The sequence below is a fragment of the Silene latifolia genome, unplaced genomic scaffold (genome assembly GCF_048544455.1).
Source record: "Silene latifolia isolate original U9 population unplaced genomic scaffold, ASM4854445v1 scaffold_122, whole genome shotgun sequence".
Lineage (NCBI taxonomy): Eukaryota > Viridiplantae > Streptophyta > Magnoliopsida > Caryophyllales > Caryophyllaceae > Silene > Silene latifolia.
The window spans coordinates 984,152-1,006,927 of NW_027413128.1; positions in this window are offsets into that span (position 1 = coordinate 984,152).

The window sequence follows — 22,776 nt, forward strand, 5'->3', positions numbered from 1 at the left end:
GTCTCCATTTTCTGATAACCGTTAAATCCCGAGTCAGAATGTTCTCTGGAATGTTCCGGATATTTCTATTCCATATTTCATAATCTTTATCCTTTGGTAAACAATTTCCCGAAATATTCACATAAGATATTAAGGAAAACCGAATTATTTCCGTCCTACCATAACTTAAACACGGAAATCTTTCTTCCGCAGGAGGAAACCACTTGGGAACAGACGCAGCAGGTGTTGCGCCTCTTCCAAGAGACGCAGTGGCTGCTGCGCCTCTTCCCAGGCCCTTTTCTGCGTATTTCTCGTATCTTTTTTATATCTTTCCGAGATTCACTTTCAAGGAGTCTCGGAAACCCTAATTCCTTCACGTGATTAGTATAAATAGGAGCCTTCGCTCCTCATATTTCTCACGCGAGTGTCCGCTCTTCTCTTCTCCCTTTTCATTCTAGACCTTTGTTCTTACTTTTTGGCGTCTACGTGCTTGAACATTCGACCACGTAAGCTCGGATCCTTCTGAGTACCAGTCTCGTTTGCATGACCGACCAATTTGACCAACTCCACATCAATAAACTTAATTAATTAAATCGTTTTCCTCTTACGAGGGCACTTTCTTTGCATTCGCGTCGAGCATCACTAATCGATATCTTAGTCCTTCTCGTTTTGTCAAACATGTAAGTCTGAGGGTGTAAATCTCTCTTTTATTTATTGTATTTTAATTATTGTATCACAATTGTAAGGTTTATGTCGAAAATACCTCATTAAAACCGATTTCTAAAACCACGTTCAAAACCTCTTTTTACGGATTTCCAGAAGACTGACCGTCGAGAAAGGACGCAGCAACTGCTGCGCCTCTTCGAAGGAGCGCAGATTCCGCCGCCTCTTCGTGAGGCCGCCATGATTCTGTTTCCTTTCTTCTTCCTTCGTCCTCTGCAATTCGTCAAGTTCTTGTTTTTGTTTCGTTTGTTTGTTATTTTTTCATCATAATAGCATATAATTCACATGTATATTATTTATTCATCATTAACATGTTTAATTCATTATTTAAATCCGACTTAAATCCCAAATAATCTCATATTTGCGGGTTTTCGTCATTAAATTCAATCCGGGTTGTAGAAATTCGATTTGTTCATATTGAGTTTCTGTAATTCACTTCTTTGGTATATTTTCATCTGTCTTTCGTCATTAATTTGTCATTAATTCATCATGTTTAATCTATTTCATTCACTCATGTCACTAATCAATCTTTCTTTCGTGTTAATTAGTAATATTCCGTCTCATCCATGTTTTATTGCTTTTATGACTATTAATCACATGTAAATAACCTATTAATCACTTCCATCCGAGTAAACAATTTAATCAATCATTAAATTTACCGACGAGTATTAACAATTCGCAATTCCGGCTTCACAGCCAGAATTCAGGCCAGGAACAGACGCAGCGTCTGCTGCGCCTATTCCAAAGGACGCAGCTCTGCTGCGCCTGTTCCGGGTTGAATTCTGTCCCTGAACTCCGTTTTTGCCTTGACCTAGTTTAATTAGCATATGTACAATTAACTACTAATCATATTATCGCCTTCTGTTTTATTCGTTAATTCTTTCTTCTTTTCTTTTTCTCAAATTATCCGTTTTAAAGGTATTTTCGACAAAAATCGCCTAATCCGTTGTAATCATTTTAAATTTTAATTATTGTAAGTTTTCATTGTTGTAATTCATAATTATTGTATTTCTTTTATTGCTTGAATGTTCTCACATGTAATTGAGCATTAAATCCCAACTTCGACATTAATTATTTGTTAACTAATTGTCTCACCGACTTAGTCTAATTCTCACATGCTAGGATTAAAACTTGGATGTTGCATTGCATGCATATAGCCGACGATATATCGAGTATAAATGATGTCCCTAATCATTAGTAGAGGCCGCTATCGAGGCGGGCGGGATTCGGTGTTCGATCAAATGAGCTTCCTAATACGTACCCTCACCCCTTACTCCAGATATCTGTGAACACCCGTGTTCATTGGCATCCACGAGAGTCATTCTAGACATAGAATGCTAAGGGTAACGATTGCTTAGTGTTCATGTCACTACTTTGTGTCTTGACATGACACGAGGTATTCGAACGGTTCCAATTTCCCATAAAAATTGGTGGCGACTCCATACAAAAATGCAAACGCTTGTTTCTCTTTCCTCCCAAGCGCCCCCGTGGGCCCCCGCTGTCCACAGTTTGGCGACTCCGCTGGGGATAATACACTTACGTGTAGCAAGGGTGAAACTTGAACAAGGTTAGAGAATAATTTCTACAAGACAATTGTCGGTTTTCATAACTCGGTCTTCCTAGACCGTTTTATTCGGCCTTCCTAGGCCCAACCCAACCCATTCGACCAATCGTCCCGTCTAAACGGTCCTAATTCTTATTTGGGCCTAAGGATGGATAGCGATTGACGTCATCCATACCATGGTACTTACTCTTGTTTGTATCAAGGGCCTTCACTACTTGAGGAAATGGACTAGGAATCGGCCTTACTCTTGTTTGGTACGAGCCTCTCCACAGACTTCGGGTTTGATGGTTCGGTATGGCAACCCACCCTTTAAACCAAAACCTTTTAAATGCACTCAGCATCCCGTTATAATGCTTGTATAAATGTTTGTACCTTACGTGATCACCATTTCTAAACAAAAACATGACGATTTTTCAAAAATCAAAACCCTTTTCTTAACCAAAATTTCGAAATAGGCCTTCAATTAGCGCAAAACCCGATCAAAACTCTGTCCGTTTGTCGTGTCAAAATTCGGGCCACAAGCCCATTTCAAAACCTCACTTCGAGTCCACTCCTACAACTACACTATAGTTGACTAGGACACACATTTTCAAAAAACCTCGTCTTTCTTCAAAACTCACTCAACACAAGTGGCACACACCCACTTCACGAGTCAAAACATTTCTTCTTTTAGCAAGTGTGGTAGAATGGTCTATCGTGTTTTTATTCGTCGTCGATCTCTTATCCAGTTTTCAAGATGCCTGGATCCAGCGAAACAAATCTCCACCAACTTCAAGATGGTAATGATCGAATCCTAGCCGCGCTAGCCCAAATGCAAGTTACCCAAGACCAAGTCTATGACGCCTTGAGCTCATCGAAGTCCGTATCTATGCCGTAGAGGGAAGGTTGCCTCCTCATGAAAGTGAAGTACTAGGTGACTCCGATAACGAATCCAAGGATGAAAATCCTCTCATGGGGATGACTGTACCCGAGAAAAGACTCCAATACTTAGAGGAGCAATTGATGTACCTTAAGGGGGATGACATTTATAGGGAGAAAAATCGCAAGTATGAGGCCGTCAATTCCAAATTGCCAACCAACTTCAATATAACGGATATCCCTAAATTCAAGGGGCATGAGAACCCTTTGAACCACATCCGTGCCTTCAAGGATTACATGTCTATCAAAGGCATCAAACCCGAGATGTTCTTAAGGATCTTTTCTTCATCTCTTGACACCATCCTGAAGCAATGGTTCTACTCCTTAGATCACAAGAAGGTCGCTACTTGCGAAGATGCCGCAATCGAGTTTTCTAAACAATATGCGGATAATGCCGAGATCCAAGTTAACATGCACACTCTAGAGGTTCTTACCCAAAATGACAAAGAAGGATTCACCGACTTCCTAAGTAGGTGGAGGAAGACTAGTACCCAACTAGTTGAACGCCCGGATGAAGCTACCCTTGTGGAGAAGTTTGTGGATAATCTCAAACCCATTTATGCCAATCATTTGAGATACCAAAATATCAAAACTTTTAAGGACTTGACCGTGCTAGGGACAAGGATTGAAGATGACATCCGTAAAGGACTCTTGTCCAAAACGGTAGGTCGAGGATATCAAGGTTCAACAAGTCGTTCATAAGGCTCTACTAGCAAGACCGATGAAGTTAACCTTCTCGAGCCATCCAAGAAAAGTAACCCACCAAGGAAATTCACAAATCTTGGGGACACTTACTCCAACGCTCTAAAAAGGTTAATGAAGCAAGGTAAACTCCAACCCATTGGACCTACTCCCGAACCCGAAAGGAAATCCAAATTCTGGGACGAGAATTCATACTGTGAATACCATAGAGGCAAGAGGCACGACACAGAAAAGTGCTACAAGTTGAAAAACGTGCTTCAAGACATGATTGAAGATGGTCGATTGCCAATACCGCCGGGAGGTAAACCCAACAACACTGAGAATCCTCTTGGAGTTCTAGTGATTACAAGTGACGAATCTACCTTAGATTGCTCGCATCTTATCTCCGCGAAAGAAGAGGTCATCAACGGGATATGGACGGATAGTGAGGAAGATGTCTATCTCCAAGACCTTCCCTTAATCAAGAGCGCCGAAAGCATCATAGATGTGATCATTACCACACTGGGCACAGAAACCAACGCAAAACAGCAGAAGGGATGGAGAAAATCAATCAAGTGGACCAACAATCAAGGAAGACTCTTCAAGCTCACCACAGGAGAAGGAGAGATGTTCAAAGGAGAACCAGAAGACGATGAGTTCGAGTCGGAGTCGGAGTCGGAGTCGGAGTCTAGAGAAGTCATTAGAGAGTCTACTCCTGTCGTCATCCCCACTCCCTTTGTTTCTCCTAGCCTAGCCTCGAGTAGTCACAGTAGTTCGGGAAATGCCCCAACCACTGTCCCTTTGCCGCCACTGACCATGGATCAGTTGGCTTCTTTGTTTCAACTCTACTCACATTTTAATATGAATAAATCAGGTTCTGCTTACTCTTTGTGTTATCTTGAGTGCAATTCTGTTTACGATGATACTGAGGATGACCAAGACCCAGACTCGATCGAAATACCTCCCTACATAGCCAAAGAAATACTGCAGGAAGGGGAAGGGGGACCAGTAATAGAGGACACCGAACCCATCAATGTAGGAACCGAACTAGAACCCCAAGAACTTAGGATAGGGACTACCTTGAGCTCTACCGAAAGGGCCGATTTCATAGACCTCCTAAATGAATTCAAGGACGTTTTCGCTTGGTCCTACAAAGACATGCCAGGGATCGAAATGGATATCGCTGAACATAGAATTCCGATTAAGCCAGGTTTCAAACCTGTAAAACAGAAGCTCCGACGAATGAAGACAGAATGGGCTCTCAAGATTAAAGAAGAAGTTGACAAGCAATTCAAAGCCGGGTTCATCAAAGTTTCCGAGTATTCTGACCGGGTAGCTAACATAGTACCCGTACCCAAAAAGGATGGGAGAATCCATGTTTGTGTTGATTTTAGGGACTTGAACAAAGCAAGTCCAAAAGATGACTTCCCTCTACCTCACATCGACATATTGGTGGACAATACTGCAGACCACGCATTACTATCCTTCATGGATGGGTATGCGGGTTATAATCAAATCAAAATGTCCATGGAGGATATACATATGACCGCATTCGTCACTCAATGGGGAACCTATTGTTATACGGTCATACCGTTTGGATTGATCAACGCCGGAGCTACATATCAACACACCGCAACTACACTCTTACATGACATGATGCACAAAGAAGTTGAGGTATACGTAGATGACATGATTGTCAAATACAAGGAAAGAGAAGGGCATATTGCGAACCTTCGCAAGGCTACGAAAGTACAACATGAGGCTCAATCCTCAGAAATGCACATTCGGGGTAACATCTGGCAAACTCCTGGGATACGTTGTTAGCCAACGAGGTATAGAAATAGATCCTTCCAAAATCAAAGCTCTGATCGAAATGCCACAAACTCAAACAGAAAAAGAAGTCAGAGGATTCCTGGGAAAAGTACAGTATATAAGTCGATTCATATCGAAACTCACAATGATTTGCGAGCCTATCTTCAAGAAGCTCAAGAAAACAGACCACACCATGTGGGATGATGATTGTCAGAAAGCGTTCGACCGAATCAAAGAGATATTGGCTAAACCGCCAGTGCTCATGCCACCACAACGAGATCAACCTCTTGGTTTATATCTCACAGTGACCGAAACAGCCATGGGTGCCATGCTAGCTCAAACTGTAGGAAGTGAAGAAAGAGCTATCTACTACTTCAGTAAGAAGTTCTTGGAGTACGAGTGCAAATACTCACAACTCGAAAAGACATGCCTCGCTCTTGTGTGGGCAACGAAGAAGCTACGCCATTACATGCTTAGCTACTCCGTCAAGATATACTCCAAAATGGATCCAGTCAAATACCTCTTCGAGAAACCCGTCCTCAACGGACGCCTAGCAAGATGGACCCTGATGCTCTCAGAATTCGACCTCAAATACGTGCCATTGAAAGTTATTAAAGGGCGCGCCGTCGCCGAGTTCTTCGCAGAAAATCCCATCAATGACGCACAAACGATAGACACTTGGTCATTTCCAGACGAGGATATACTCCAAACTGATGTAGATTCTGGGACCTTTACTTTGATGGAGCATCAAACTTGAGAGGATTTGGAATAGGAGTGTTGCTCATTTCTCCTGAAGGCGAGCATACACCAATGGCTGTCAAACTCGACTTCGAGGTGACAAACAACGCTGCAGAATACGAAGCTTGTCTCATTGGACTACAAGCGGCAGCGAGCTTAGGCATTAAAAACCTCCGAGTACATAGGGACTCATCACTAATCATCAACCAAGTTACAGGATCTTGGAAAATACGAAGCGAAAGCCTCGCACCTTATCAAGCCAGAATAGACCAAGTTGCCCAATTCTTTGATCACGTAACCTACCTACACCTACCTCGGGAAGAAAATCAATTTGCAGACGCTCTTGCGAAACTTGCATCTTTGATTAATATGCCGGATCACATGGTGGAAATGCCTTTGTGCATCGAACGACGGTCAGGGCCGGCTTATGTCCACCAAATCACCGATGAAGAGGAAATCGCGCAGGAACCCTGGTTCCAAGCAATCCTGAATTTTAAGCTTAATGGTACCTATCCACCCGATATGGACAAGAGGGGACAACGTGCTATACGCCTACTCGCTTCCCAATACGTTCTCATACAAGGGGAATTATACAAAAGAACACCTCTTGGTGTAATCTTACGTTGTCTTGATCATTCACAGGCGCGAAAGGTGATGGAAGAAGTCCACGACGGAGAATGCGGTCCTCACATGAGTGGGCCCATGATGGCAAAGAAAATCACACGTTTGGGGTATTATTGGACCACAATGGAATCCGATTGCATCAAATATGGAAGGCATTGCCATAATTGCCAAATCTTCGGGAATGTACAACATGTCCCTCCTTCATTGCTCTACACAATGACATCTCCTTGGCCATTTTATGCTTGGGGAATGGACATAATCGGGAAGATAACCCCGGCCGGAATACGAGGTCACTGTTTCATCCTAGTAGCAATTGACTATTTCACCAAATGGGTAGAAGCGGCTTCCTACACTAGTCTTACAGCTAAAAATGTGGCAAAGTCTATACAAAACAACATCATCTGTCGATATGGTTGCCCACATGAGATTATTAGTGATAATGGATCACATTTCCAAGCTGAGACCGAGCAATTGCTAGCCAAGTACAAAATTAGGCATCACCACTCTTCGCCCTATAGGCCACAGACTAATGGCGCAGTAGAGGCAGCAAATAAGAATGTTGTCACGATTCTCAAGAAAATGATTGACAACTATAGAGATTGGCCAAGCAAGATACCCTTCGCTTTGTGGGGATATCGTACATCTGTTAGGACGCCCACTGGGGCTACTCCTTTCTATTTGACCTACGGCATGGAAGTTGTACACCCAGTCGAGCTAGAAATACCATCCTTGCGTATTTTACTCGAAAGTCAAATCCCGGAAGCCGATTGGAAGAGGGATAGATATGAAGAACTCATCCTCCTGGATGAATGTAGGCTACGCGCCTTGCATAATGTCCAAACATATCAAGCACGCATCAAACGAGCTTTCAATAAAAGGGTTAGGCCAAGAAACATCAAAGAAGGAGACTTAGTACTTAAATCGGTTAGAGCTCTTTTACCTGTTGACCCACGGGGAAAATTCAAACCTAATTGGGCCTAGACGGGAATAACAGACCTAGACGGGAATGAGTTTTCCAACCCAACAAACCTTGACCAACTAAAACGGTACTATGCCTAGAATAGGAACAAAAACGCGCCTCGCGTAACCCCACGTGTCGCTCTTGTGGCACTAAATAAACGGCCCCTGGCCAAGCTGAAATAAGCTAATGTCACTATGCTCTTGCATTTTGACAAATTTATCATCCTCGTATCATCAAATAAACTAAATTTGCACCTTCAGAGTAAGCAAAAAGCTCATGCATCTTTTCTAAGTTCATTACAAGCTCTTGCTTAGAACAATTATTCTTTTACATTTACTCGAACTACGCGCAAGGGTTTGATTTCATTTTTTTAAGTGAATACGTAGGCAATCCTTCACAGGATTCAACCCGTTATATCTAAAATGTAAAAAGAAGGACATTTGCGTTGCATGTGGAATTCGACAAGAATAATAAATAGAAAATCACAACGGTTTCTTAACCATTTAACCTTTTTTATTTCATTCATTTTCTAATAATAATAGTAAGCTACATAATAAAAAATAGGCTAGGATTCTAAAAACCCCACCTTTTATTACAACAATAAATAATAATAATAATAATCAAATAATAAATCAAGACTCGGGCTATTCCTCCATCTTCCCCTTGCCCTTGTCATTCTTGTCATATTTCTTGTCACGACCTCGAGCCGGACGCTCTTGCGCCACTTCAGACATAATCACCAACGGTCTTTCTCGAGGCCTAGACTTTCCATTCTTGCCAGTCACCATTTCCGCGACAGGAGTAGTCTTTGGTTTCTTCGAAGGATGAACAACTTGAAACCCGGCTTCTTCTTCTCCCTCTGTCAGATGCTTTTCTGTCTCTTTCTCTACCTCCCGCACCTTGTAGTCAACGGGCTCGCGCTTCCTCAATCTCTCGCGCTCTTCCGGAGTAGTAGCCTTTCTCCATCGCAGATAAGAATCAGACACCCATAAGGCATTGGCAGAGAAATTCAAGAACCACATGTTTCTTTGGGCCCACTTAATGGCCCACTCTCTTGACTCTCGTAGTAAGCGCCATAGCGATCTGCGGGACGGTATCAAGCTTCGGGATTGTCTGTTTTAGCCCAACTTGTCTCATCAGCCTTTCCGGGAAGATGCACACCATAAACTCCAATCCAGGAATGCGCACGGACCTAGTGGGATCCAAAGAAGACACTCCAGTGACGGATTTGAGGTGCCACCACGGTACGACCCACCTAATCAAGGGACCATCGTCGCTCTTCAGTTTGTTCTTCCAGTAATCACAGACCCGAGTGAAGTCCACCATATACAACCTCGTCCTCATCGCAATCGAACGAGCATGATATGAAAGAACATGAACTGGGGGCTCGATCAATCGGAGCCGTTCCATAAGCCAAACCTACCAAAAGCGGGTATTAGACATTTAAAAAAAAAAAAAAAAAAAAAAATAAATGAAAAAATAAAAAAAAAACAAAAAAAAAAGAAGAAGAAGAAAAAAAGAAAAATGTCTTTTACCTGCAAAATGACGGGACTTCCCAAATACGGTAGATCACGGTTGGATTTCCTATTATCCAATCCCAAAAGAATCTCTCCTAAGCATAAACAAGCTGGGCTCCTGCGCAGCTCCATTTGCTCAACAAGGCCCAGGAGACGGGGATCACCTCTCAAGTCTTCATCAACATGACCTTGGAAGACATACACATGTAACAAGCAAAAGCCAAATGCCCTCCGCCTAGCAACATGAGAAACGGTGGGGTCGGCCCTGTTGATGAATCGATCTATGAAGTCCAACATTCTCACGCCTTTCGAGGTAACTAGACGGTCCACCTCAAGTCTAGTCAACCCAAGCAAGTCTCTAAATTTGCTCTTGTACCCTTGCGAAGTAGAAGGAATGGCAGGCAAGTGTTCGGGATCCCACCCACCAATAGCGGCAATTTCTTCAGGAAATGGGCAAATATCACCTCAAGGGAACGCAAAAACATGGTAATTCGGGTCCCAATAGTCGAGGCAAGCATCCAAGAACGGTTTAACAACCTTGATGAATTTTAAACTCAACAATGATCCAAAATTATAAGAGCCCATATCATGTTTCTCCATGTTCGAAAATTCGTTGGTCCATTCCTTCAAACGAATCTCCAAAGTATTCATGATGAAAATTTTTTATTTTGAGAATTTTATGTAATTAGACGAAGAAGAGACGGAAGATTTGTGTGAATAAAAGCTCCGTCGACGTTTCTATTTATACTAATTTCTGTTTCCAAAAATCCGTCAGAGCAAAACACCTTGGGAACAGGCGCAGCACCTGCAGCGCCTCTTCAAAGGGACGCAGCTCATGCTGCGCCTCTTCCTCAGCTTCCCTTCTGTGATTTTCCGCGTTGGATTTTTTCCTAATTCCATGACGACTAATTTCCTATTCCTACGGGTTATGATTGTGGTAAATACGTGAAGATTACCATGTTTCAGGTTTCCTAATTTCGCGGGCACGCACTTCGAGGCGACATCGACATTTTTGTCATTTTACCACACTTGCACACTTTCATTTTAGGAAATAATTTTCATTCTCATTTTAGGGAATAATTTTCTTTTTAATTCACTTTAATTTTACATTTCTCATTTAATTCATTTATTTTAGAAAATAATTTTCAATTTGCCGAAGTTCAACATTTATATATTAATTTCAATTTCTTAATTTCATTTCTAAATTTCTAACTTATAGATTTCTGATTTTTTCTTTTTCTAGGGGGTAACCCTCCCTACCGTCCGGTCATTTCCTTCAAAATCTTTGCATTTTTTTCTATTCTTTTGAGTCACTCGTTTTGCGCTAATTAAGGCCATATGTATATATAAATGTATGTTTTGCGTGTTTTCTATGTAAATTTCGGCAGCATGACGGCGTAAACCGTCATCTACCAAACCTGTTCAAAACTAACCTGCAGATACAAGCAACACAACCCAGCAGCAAAGGCACTTAGGCCATCTTATATACAACCAACAAGGGAAATGTACAACAAACTGGGGGCTCGAGCCCCAAACAAAGTCCAAAAATGTTCAAAATGATGGTCCAAATGTACAACTGTGGAAAATACAGCCAACAAACAAAAAAAAGCTACACAAAACTACTGCTGGGCGCCCTCCAACTCTGCAACCCTTGCCGCAAGAACGGCAATCTCGGCGTCCCGAACCTCGAGCTCCCTCAGCAAGCGAGCTGTCTCCTCCCGAGACTGGGTCAACTCTCGCTCCAACTCGCGGTCACCCTATAAACAATAAATTGGCTCGTGTAAATCAATTCCAAGAAAAGTTGGAAAATCAAAAATTCAAAAATGAAATAGGCACAAGGTTTATACCTGACGGCCTCGATTGCCGACAAGCGCCTCGACGGCAGTAGCTCGCAGCCGGTGGGCCACCCTCCACAACGCCACAAACCGAGACGGCGCAACCTGCATTTTCAAAAAGAAGTTTTCAACAAATGAACAAACTCAATCAAATGTGTTCTTACACCCAGAATTATGAAAAGTTAGAGGCTCACCCTCCGAATCAGATGCTGCCAGTCGTCCAGGCCAGCATCCGTCACAGCTACGTCAAAGTCACGCAGCTCGGAGATCGTCGTCCCCCCGGTCGCGTCAGTGTACTCGAGGGTCTCGCGGTACTCTGGGGGCTCGATGCCCGCCGCCTCGACCTCCTGCAAAGTCAAATATTTCTCATTAACTGATGATCTTTCGTCGTAGTTTTGAAAATCAAGAGGAAGAATAAAAGATGCTCACCACTACCGGCCAGTACGCCAACCTCCCGTAGAGGAACGCCGAGTAGTCCTCGCCAGGAAGAAGGAGGGCGTCACCACTGGCACCAGCCAAGTCCGCCTCCCTCTCAGCCTCAGAAGGCTCCCTAAACATCGTCCTGGGAGGATCGACGGGAACCGTCAACACGTCCCGAGAGCATTGAAGAGCCAAGCGCTCGCCCAAGTACCACACAGGACCCATCGACGTCCTCAACAGCAGTCGGCTCGAGCTCCTAGGTCGAAGGACCTCATCCACGAAAGGAGGCGCTCCAGCGTACTCCGCCCAACGTCTGGGCACCCACTGTAACAAGATAAACAAGGATCATTCCTATGATCAATTAAAAGACAATATAAGAAGCAAGTGAATATAAGTAGGATACTTACGCTGTCCAGCTGAAGAGCGTTCACGTCCCCCCGGTAGACACCGTGAGAAGAACGCTTGCTCTTCGTCCTGCACATCACCCAATCCCTCACCACGGGATAGGCCTTCTCCAGCGGCTCCGTCCTCTTGGGCGCGAGGCCCGGGAAGTAGGAGTACACCCACGCCTGTAAAGCAAGAATAATCAATGACGATCTTTCGTGATTTGATAAAGAAAGGAATTCATTTTAGTCCAAAGGAAGGTTCATACCTCCAGCAGTAGTCCAGGTCCGACAGCGCCAGGAGAAGTCCGCTTCTCCATCAACTCCGGACGAACCATGGCCCTCATGAAGCGGATGAGGACCGCAAACCCAGCGGTGACCCAGTCCCAATGCCCTAGGGAACTCAGGTCAGAAAGGAAGGGAAGAAGCTTCGTCGACAGCCTCTTGCCCTTGTCTCCGAGGTAAATTGAAGACAGAAACCACCAGAGCCACAAACGAGCCCTCTGCTCAGCTGTTCAGGGAGGAGGAGCCGTCTCCCTCCCGTCAATCGTCACCAGCGCCGGGATCTTTCTCGCAAAGTAGTCTCAAACATAGGAGCTGGGTATCAAACCCGGCACTGTAGCAGCCCTCGATGACATGTTCCAGCCGATAAATCTCCTCGCCTCGGCCGAGTCCACCCTCATAGCAGTCTCCGGCCACTCCACCTCCTCGGTCCCACACGGTAGACCGGAAATCATGCCGTAGTCCTCCAGGGTGACTCCTACCTCACCGAAAGGCATGTGAAACGTGGAAGTCGTATCCCAGAATCGGTCCAAGAAAGCGCGGACCAGGCTAAGGTTAGCCCGCAGCTTCCTCTTCGCAATGTCCCTTCAGGCCTGCACCAATGGGCCGAACGCTCCACGCTCGATCATGGCCCGGTCCTCCGCCGACAGCCGCTCGTAGTGCTCCATCGCTGTCGTGTATCCCGAGAACGACCTGATGTTCCCGGCCTCCTATTGTGATTTGAAACAAAAGCTATCTTTAGTTTTGAATGAAATTTGAAAGAGATGTGAACAAATGAATAAAAGAAGAGGGGTGATGAGTAGTGAATTCCTATTTACCAAGCTCTTCACCGTTCTGTAGGACAGGTGACCCTCTGCAGCCCACAACAGGTGCCTACTTTCCCAAGTCTCAGCCCACGCAGAAGCTCCTCTCTGCTGACGACCTCCTCGCCCAACGTTGGCCCGTCTCGGGGCCTCCTCCTCCTCGACAGCCTCCTCCTCATGGGCCTCGTCCCCAGCAGCCATCACCGCAGCGGTGAAAGCCTGCTCCAAAGCCTCCTCGACAGTGGCAACGTCTATCTCCATGGGAGTTCTCCCAGAAGTAGAAGCCTCATCACCTGCAACGTTAAAGCAAGTTTAGGCCGCGTCACGTGACGACAAGCCTTGGTTAAAGGATTTTCGAGCGTTCAAAGCCCTGAAATCGCTCTTTTCTCGCCATCTTTGGCCCTATTCTCACCAACCCGATCACTCATGTGGTAACTTGGGTCAAGGCAAGTCTAATTTGAAGCCTAGTTCCGGGTCCGAGCCGAAATTTCGGCAGCATTTCATTATAACAGCGGTTATGCCCTAGAAAAGTGTCCTGAAAAAGCTGTCACAAACCAAAATTCCGAGATGGTAGGAAGTTTACCCGTCATTCAAGGGTCCCAAATATCAAGTTTCATCGCAAATGGGCAATCCTAAGGCTATTTTCGAAGCGATTTACTGTCTAGCTGTGAAACCGTCTCAAATTTCACTCAAAGGCTCAAAACTCGACGAAAATTCGAGACAAATAGATGGTTATGTTCCTTATATTACCAATTATCCATTTCTAATGTCAATCTCACGAGGCAAATGCATTTGGGGGAAAAGCCCCAAATTTTCGATCAATTGGGTCATAAACCCTAGTTTTTTCGACTCAAAATTGAGCAAATATAGACGATTAATGCACGAATGAGACACATACCTCGATTAGTCATAATTAATGCAAGCTTTTGGATCAAACCTTGGCGGAAATGGTGAAGATTTGAGAGAGAAAATGATGAATTTGTATTTCGAAATAATGAACATAAGCCTCTGATTATCGCGTTTTTACGCAGAAATAACACTTTGGGGAATAGACGCAGCAGGCGCTGCGCCTCTTCCAAGAGACGTAGCTTTTGCTGCGCCTCTTCCTTGTGTTCCCTCCATACGAATTTTCAAAAATTCGTTATGAGTTCGTTATTTGTGGGCCCATCTTTGGTGCGCCTCTTCCCCGATGCTATTTTATCCTTTTGGTCCGTTTGACGATTTTCTTTCATTCCGGCCCGCATTTCCAAGCCAGCAGCAGACTGTTGCATATTATTTATTCCTTCCAAGACCTTTGCTTGTCGCAACGAGCATTTATTCCTTCACAGAATTCGACATGCCTTCATTATGTTTCCTGACGAGAGTAAGCGGATACACTTTCCCTCTCATGACATGAAGAATGATCCCCACTCACGTCTCCAGCGAGAGTAAGCGGACGTACTGTCCCTCTCAAGACTGTGTCCTGCTATTCGCAATTATTTCTCGAAGACTACCTAAGCAGTCTTCTTTCAGCAGTTCCCGCCTGTGTCCTGCTACTCGTAATTATTTCTCGAAGACTACCCAAGCGACCTTCTTTGGCAGTTCCCTTTGTGTCCGCTACTCACCTTATTTAGCCCCTACGCCTGATCTTCGCTCAATAGCTCCCTTGTACCTCCGGAAGCGTTTTGAGAAGGAAGTCTCAGGTATGGTCTCTTCCTATCGCTGGCGAGCCTCCTTACGTAGTCTAATGGACTTTAAACGACCCTCCCCGATAGTCGACAGACTCTAAAATGTTCCCGACGACAGGTCCTTGGTTCAGACCCCTTGAACCGCCTCGCGTCGCCATAGTCGTCAGGTTGTAATCTTCGATTGACCTGATGGCTATACTTTGACTTTCGCCTTGTCCAAGCCTCGTCAAAGTGGGGGCTCAGAGATACCTCATTTCGCACCTCTCGCAAACCACCCGGTGATGATTGGGCCGCATGTTTGCTACGCGGAACGATTTGTGATAGTTCGTAAGATTATCGTCAAGTGATTGCTCAAATATTAATGTCTACCTCTTAGTTGTCATCTACGTGCCGATACGGTCGTTTTGTGATAATTAGAGTACATTTGGAGTCGGGCCTAAAACCGTCTCCATTTTTCGATAACCGTTAAATCCCGAGTCAGAATGTTCTGGAATGTTCCGGATATTTCTATTCCATATTTCATAATCTTTATCCTTTGGTAAACAATTTCCCGAAATATTCACATAAGATATTAAGGAAAACCGAATTATTTCCGTCCTACCGTAACTTAAACACGGAAATCTTTCTTCCGCAGGAGGAAACCACTTGGGAACAGACGCAAGCGGGTCTTTGCGCCTCTTCCAAGAGACGCGTGGTCTGCTGCGCCTCTTCCCAGGCCCTTTTCTGCGTATTTCTCGTATCTTTTTTATATCTTTCCGAGATTCACTTCCAAGGAGTCTCCGAAACCCTAATTCCTTCACGTGATTAGTATAAATAGGAGCCTTTGCTCCTCATATTTCTCACGCGAGTGTCCGCCCTTCTCTTCTCCTTTTGCATTCTAGACCTTTGATCTTACTTTTTGGCGTCTACGTGCTTGAACATTCGACCACGTAAGCTCGGATCCTTCCGAGTACCAGTCTCGTTTGCATGACCGACCAATTTGACCAACTCCACATCAATCAACTTAATTAATTAAATCGTTTTCCTCTTACGAGGGCACTTTCTTTGCATTCGCGTCGAGCATCACTAATCGATATCTTAGTCCTTCTAGTTTCGTCAAACATGTAAGTCTGAGGGTGTAAATATCTCTTTTATTTATTGTATTTTAATTATTGTATCACAATTGTAAGGTTTATGTCGAAAATACCTCATTAAAACCGATTTCTAAAACCACGTTTAAAACCTCTTTTTACGGATTTTTAAGATCGACCGTCGAGAAAGGACGCAAAGAATCGCCGCGCCTCTTCGAAGGAGCGCAGTTCCTGCTGCGCCTCTTCGTGAGGCTGCCGCAGTTCCTGTTTCCTTTCTTCTTCCTTCGTCCTCTGCAATTCGTCAAGTTCTTGTTTTTGTTTCGTTTGTTTGTTATTTTTTCATCATAATAGCATATAATTCACATGTATATTATTTATTCATCATTAACATGTTTAATTCATCATTTAAATCCGACTTAAATCCCAAATAATCTCATATTTGCGGGTTTTCGTCATTAAATTCAATCCGGGTTGTAGAAATTCGATTTGTTCATATTGAGTTTCTGTAATTCACTTCTTTGGTATATTTTCATCTGTCTTTCGTCATTAATTTGTCATTAATTCATCATGTTTAATCTATTTCATTCACTCATGTCACTAATCAATCTTTCTTTCGTGTTAATTAGTAATATTCCGTCTCATCCATGTTTTCTTGCTTTTATGACTATTAATCACATGTAAATAACCTATTAATCACTTCCATCCGAGTAAACAATTTAATCAATCATTAAATTTACCGACGAGTATTAACAATTCGCAATTCCGGCTTCACAGCCAGAATTCAGGTCAGGAACAGACGCAGCGTCTGCTGCGCCTATTCCAAAGGACGCAGCTCTGCTGCGCTTGTTCCGGGTTGAATTCTGTCCCTGAACTCCGTTTTTGCCTTGACCTAGTTTAATTAGCATATGTACAATTAACTACTAATCGTATTATCGCCTTCTGTTTTATTCGTTAATTCTTTCTTCTTTTCTTTTTCTCAAATTATCCGTTTTAAAGGTATTTTCGACATAAATCGCCTAATCCGTTGTAATCATTGTAAATTTTAATTATTGTAATTTTTCATTGTTGTAATTCATTATTATTGTATTTCTTTTATTGCTTGAATGTTCTCACATGTAATTGAGCATTAAATCCCAACTTTGACTATAATTATTTGTTAACTAATTGTCTCACCGACTTAGTCTAATTCTCATATGCTAGGATTAAAACTTGGATGTTGCATTGCATGCATATAGCCGACGATATATCGAGTATAAATGATGTCCCTAATCATTAGTAGAGGCCGCTATCGAGGCGGGCGGGATTAGGTGTTCGATCAAAAGAGCTTCCTAATACGTACCCTCACCCCTTACTCCAGATATCTGTGAACACCCGTGTTCATTGGCATCCACGAGAGTCATTCTAGACATAGAATGCTAAGGGTAACGATTGCTTAGTGTTCATGTCACTACTTTGTGTCTTGACATGACACGAGGTATTCGAACGGTTCCAATTTCCCATAAAAATTGGTGGCGACTCCATACAAAAATGCAAACGCTTGTTTCTCTTTCCTCCCAAGCACCCCCGTGGGCCCCCGTTGTCCATAGTGATACAAATGCATGCGAAAACTACACTAAATGCAATGTATATACAAAAGAGAGAGGGAGAGATGGGTATCATACAAATGGAGGTGGTGAGGTAGGCCTCTTTCACTCGTTATCCTCATCTTGATCATAGCCATAACGATCAGAACTCTCGGCTTGGTCATACCCGCTTGCTTGACCCCAATACCATCCTTGGTCAAATTCTCCCCCATGACCCGAGTACCCTCCACCTTGGCTAGAATGCCCTCCGCCATCGCGATCCCAAGCTTGGTTCCCTTTATTAGGGAACAAGAGCTACGGTTGTGCCCAAGAGGGCTTAGGACCATTGGGGTCAACATACCCTTGTTGAGCCATGTTATAGTATTGGGGATAAAGGGCCAAGTAGTTGTCGACCCTCCCGTTATGCACCCCGAGGTCCACTCTATTCATGAGTGCCATCAAATCATTAATACCCGGGGTATTGGGGATTGCCGGTTCAAATTCGGTATATGGGGTAGGGTATGGTGGGATAGGTACATAGGAAGGTGGGCGAATAGGCCTTCCCGGCGCTCCACGAGGTATTTGGCGGTGCGGCTCTTCCCTTTGAGGGGGATTGTCAAGAATTTGGATATCAAGGAGGTAGCTTGGTGGAGGCGAGTATGGGCTCAATCTTGGGTCAATGCCCGATATCTTCCAACCTTCAAAGATCATTGAAGTACATCCTTTGGTGTGCCACTCTACACTCCCGTCTCGAGTGTAGTTACACCATCGGTGACTGTTGAATATGGTGTGCTCATCAATCAAAGTCCTCCCCTCAAGAGGAGTATAGGTCCCTCGGGCATTGAACCCGGGACAAAGGTGGTGGGCCAAAATAGTAATTAGACCTCCCATCACGAAGGTCTTGAGTTGGGTGGTCCCTTGAGCAAAATCATGAAACCTAGTAAGTATCTCAAGTGGCGTATTGAAGTTATAACGCCTCACCGCTCGAACATTCAAATAGGATTCAAGAAAAGTTAAGTCGATGAGAGTACACCTATCTTGTTCGTACCTCCCATTGATGATACCGGCCACAAAGCGCTCGGTGAATCGAATCACCGGATGTTGGATGGCGAAGGTATAACATTGCTTTGGATGGGAAAAATCCCTCCCGGAGATAGCCTTCCAAAGAAGGTCCACGCCAAAATTATCGGGTTTTTCGGTATAGTTAGTGGGCACTTCAAGACCGAAAATGTAGGCGAATTCCTCAAGTGAAAGACGATGGTCTAGGTTGCACAACCTAAACTCCATGCCCACATTGGTGTGGGTATTCGTTACAATACGAAGGCTACTCAAGAATTCAAGGGTGAGACTAAGGTAAGTCTCCTCATGGGCATGGAAAAGTTTCCCAATGCCAAGACCATTAAAGAACATCTCGGTAGGGTACCTTATCTTAAGGATTTCCAACACCCTAGTATCTACGAATTGAGTGGGTTCGTAGTTCTTACCTAGTAATTTGACGAAGTTCTTGCGGTGGTCATCGGATTCAAAGAGCACCTCTTGGAAGTAGTCAAGTTGTTCAATTCCTCCCCTCATTATGGGTTGGGAGCTCCTTGGAAGCACTACCTCCCGTGGCATTGAAGAGGATGATCCCTTGCGCTTCTTTCCGGTGGATTCAACCAATTTCTTGGCCTTTCCCTTGAGGTTCATCAATGGTGCCATTCTTGATGTGAGTGATTGGAGTGTTTTTGAGGATGGAAGGGTGATTTTGAGGATTGAGATGAGTGTTTTAGGGTTTGATAAGGTGAGGAAATGAGGGAGAAAGGGGGTGATTATATAGAAGAAAGGGGGAATCCGAGCGGATAAGGGTGGGTCATACCCGGTTTATCCGGAACAACAGGGCAATCCGAGCGGATATTCTTCGGGACGGGCGGATTGTGAGAATAGAAGACGGGCGTCTTCGCTTGAATCCGGGCGGATTCTAGTACAACGATTTTTTTCTCAGTTGAGAGCAGGAAAAAGACGGGCGTCTTAGGACTGGGACGGGCGGCTTGGCCAGGACTGGCGTCTTGGATTAAATCCGCCCGTCTTCTGCTACAGCGCAAAATCTCATTTCTAGATGACATACGGGACGGGCGTCCCGTGAAGAATACGGACGTCTTGTCCCAGGACGGGCGTCTTGTGACGAATCCGGCCGTCTTCAGCTACAACGCTTAACCATTATTTTGACGTGGGTCCTGGACGGGTGTCTTCCTCTAAATCTGGGCGTCTTCAGCTCCCTTTTCTTTTTCTTTTCTTTTCCTTGCAATAACATACCCTTTCACCGATTTTCTATTCCTCTTTATCTTTTTCTGAAATTTGCTCATTAAAAATGTAAGATGACTCTCTCTCTCACCACTCTCATGCAAGAAATTAAATGTAAATGCAATAATGTACAATATTATACAAAGTAAAGGGTCCAAAAAATATCTTACAAATGGTGGTTTGAGATAGGACTCCACCAAACTTAGTTCAAATTGTAGAAATTCTTATCCATAGAGCTCAAGGCTCTTAATAAGAGATCAAAAGCTTGTGAACAAGCTCCAAATAAGCATAAATATGGGTTGCTCAACTTGAACATGAAATTTGGCCAAGGAAGCTTGTAGAATGTTCTTTTTCTTGCCTTGTCCTTGGCATTAGAGCGCTCCCAATGCTTCCAATAAACAAGCCCATGATTCTTGTCAACATTAGGCATGAAGTGTGGTTCATTTTCATCCGTAGACTTCCACTCGCCAACTTCTTCTTCAATCTCGGTGATGATGATAGCATTTTGATTTTTCAATCCTTCCAAGGTAGAAGGAGAATTTTCATGGCATTGATGATCGGATACCTTAGGAGTTGAGATTGTGGGTGCCAAATCTTCAAAAGTGGCTTCACGAGCGATTTTCTCTTTGAGCTTTTTCACCAAGTAGCTCTTGTATGATACTTTGGCTTTTTATAGAAGGTCCACCATATCCTCTTCAATGATCATTGGCTCCATGATAGGTATAAAGTGGTCTTCATGAGGAGCAAAGGAAGGACGTTCTTCTTCATGACAGGGTATCTCAAATGTCTCAAGGATAGGCTCCTCAAGCAAAGTGATATTACGAGTCCATCAATTAGGCTCATCATCATTGTTGCTATCTTCATACGAATCATAGATGGGGGCTTCATGCAATTCTTTCTCCAACATCCCAATATTTACTTCAAAGGTCACACCCTCATACTCACAAAGGTTAAAAGTACTTGGCTTACTCAACCTCATATCTTCCTCATCAAACACAACACTTTCATAGTCACAAGAGCTCAAGGAGATTGGCTCTTCCCATTTCTAACTTTCCATATCAAAAGTTACTACTTCAAATTCGCATTCATGTCCAATGTCCAAAGGGTGGTGAGGAGTGATTGCGTGGGATTCTTTCAATTGGGCAATTTGAATCTCCAATTCCTCTCTTTGGGCAACAATGCCTTGAAGAACATTGTCCCTCTTTTGGCTGTCCTCTAGCATTTGTTTGAAGAAGTTTTGTTGATCTCCCATCATTTGGAGAAGCGTATTTTGAATGGGTTCATTTTCTTGTTGTGGGTAGGTGTGAAAGTGGTTGTATTGTGGCAATTGAAACTCATTATGGAGTGGGTATTGGGTGGGTGATTTTGGTGGGGAAAGTTGGGGTAGTAGTTAGGATTTTCATTGTATGAGGTGTAAGGTAGGTTTGTGTTGACTTGCTCCTCAAACTCCCCATACCCATAATCATACTCAAAAGATCCACCACATACTCCATGTATCAAGTCTTGAGTCATCATGGTTAAGATAAAGATACAACTACAAGCATGGAAACTACACAAAAACGGTAAGAACAATCCTTGAGGAACAAGTTCCTCAAGGTGAAAGCAAAATCAAAATAGACAAACAAATAAGAACTTAATCACATAGCACCATCCCCGGCAACGGCGCCATTTTGATGTGGTATGCGATGTCGTCGGGTCACATCCAATCAAACACATTTATAATACTCAACAAACTACTAGTTAGCGGTAAGTCGAGGTCGATCCATGGGATTGTGTGCTTTGGGTTCTAAGTCTATCTATCTCAATTTATGCTAGTGTCACAATTGATGGGGTTTGTAGTTGTGTTCTAGACTAATAAAAGCAATAGAGTAAAACAAGCAATAAAAGGTAGGATGTAAACAAATGATTAAAAATGCTAGGATATCATGGGGTCATAGGGGATTAATGGTGTTGATCATACAAACATGTTTACAAGGTTGCAAGTAATTAATGTTGTGGGAGAACCGAGTTGGTTTATGTCTTACGGTTCTTAGGAAGAGTTGGGTCCCAGAGCCGAATCGATTAGATTGTACAACACCTACAAGTCGACTTACTTTCCTCCTAATCAACTTCTATGCATGGTGTAACAAGACTCGAGTTGGTTTATATCTTACAAGTCAAGTTGAATAGATAAGAGATGGTTGTAAATGCAAGGATTCATTGGCTTAGCATTTCATCAAACATAACATGTGCATAAAGTTTTTTTTTTTTTTTGGTGAAATGTAAGATTTCCATTAAGCTCAAACAAGACTATTACAGCCTACACAATTTAATACATCCAATTCTATAGGACAAAAGCCCTACTTACAAATGTCAATGCTATCAAGCCACTGAATATCCATACTATTACAAATCCTGGCACGAGAAGCACATATGCGCAATTTGACAACCTTCCTGATCTGTTGAAGAACCAGATCAGGCCTCAACAAACTATGCTCCACTCTAGCTCTATTCCTCTGCATCCATATTTGATAGAAGCAAGCCATAAGAGCGCAAGTGAAGACACCTTTCTGAACTTTAGACCACTTCTGACTCCACACCCAATGCAGGATATTAGCAGTAGGTAGAGTAACGTTAAAAAGAGATGCCATCCCTCCCAGAATGCATCTGCTATAGTCACAAACCTGGAACAGGTGAATGTGTGTTTCTGCTTCTTTGCCACACAGAAGACACAAATCATCAGGACAAATGCCTAAGGTAAACAATTTAGTTTTCACCTGAAGAGCTTCTCTACTCAGTAACCAACCAATAAATCTGTGTTTAGGCACAGACCAAGAGCACCAAATGAACTTGTGCCAAGCAACCTGTTGAAATTTAGGTCTCAGCAACTCATAGCCACTCCAAACTGTATACCCCCTAGGATCCAGCAACCACTGTCCCTGACCATACCCTGAGCTCAACTGATCTCTGACCTTGCA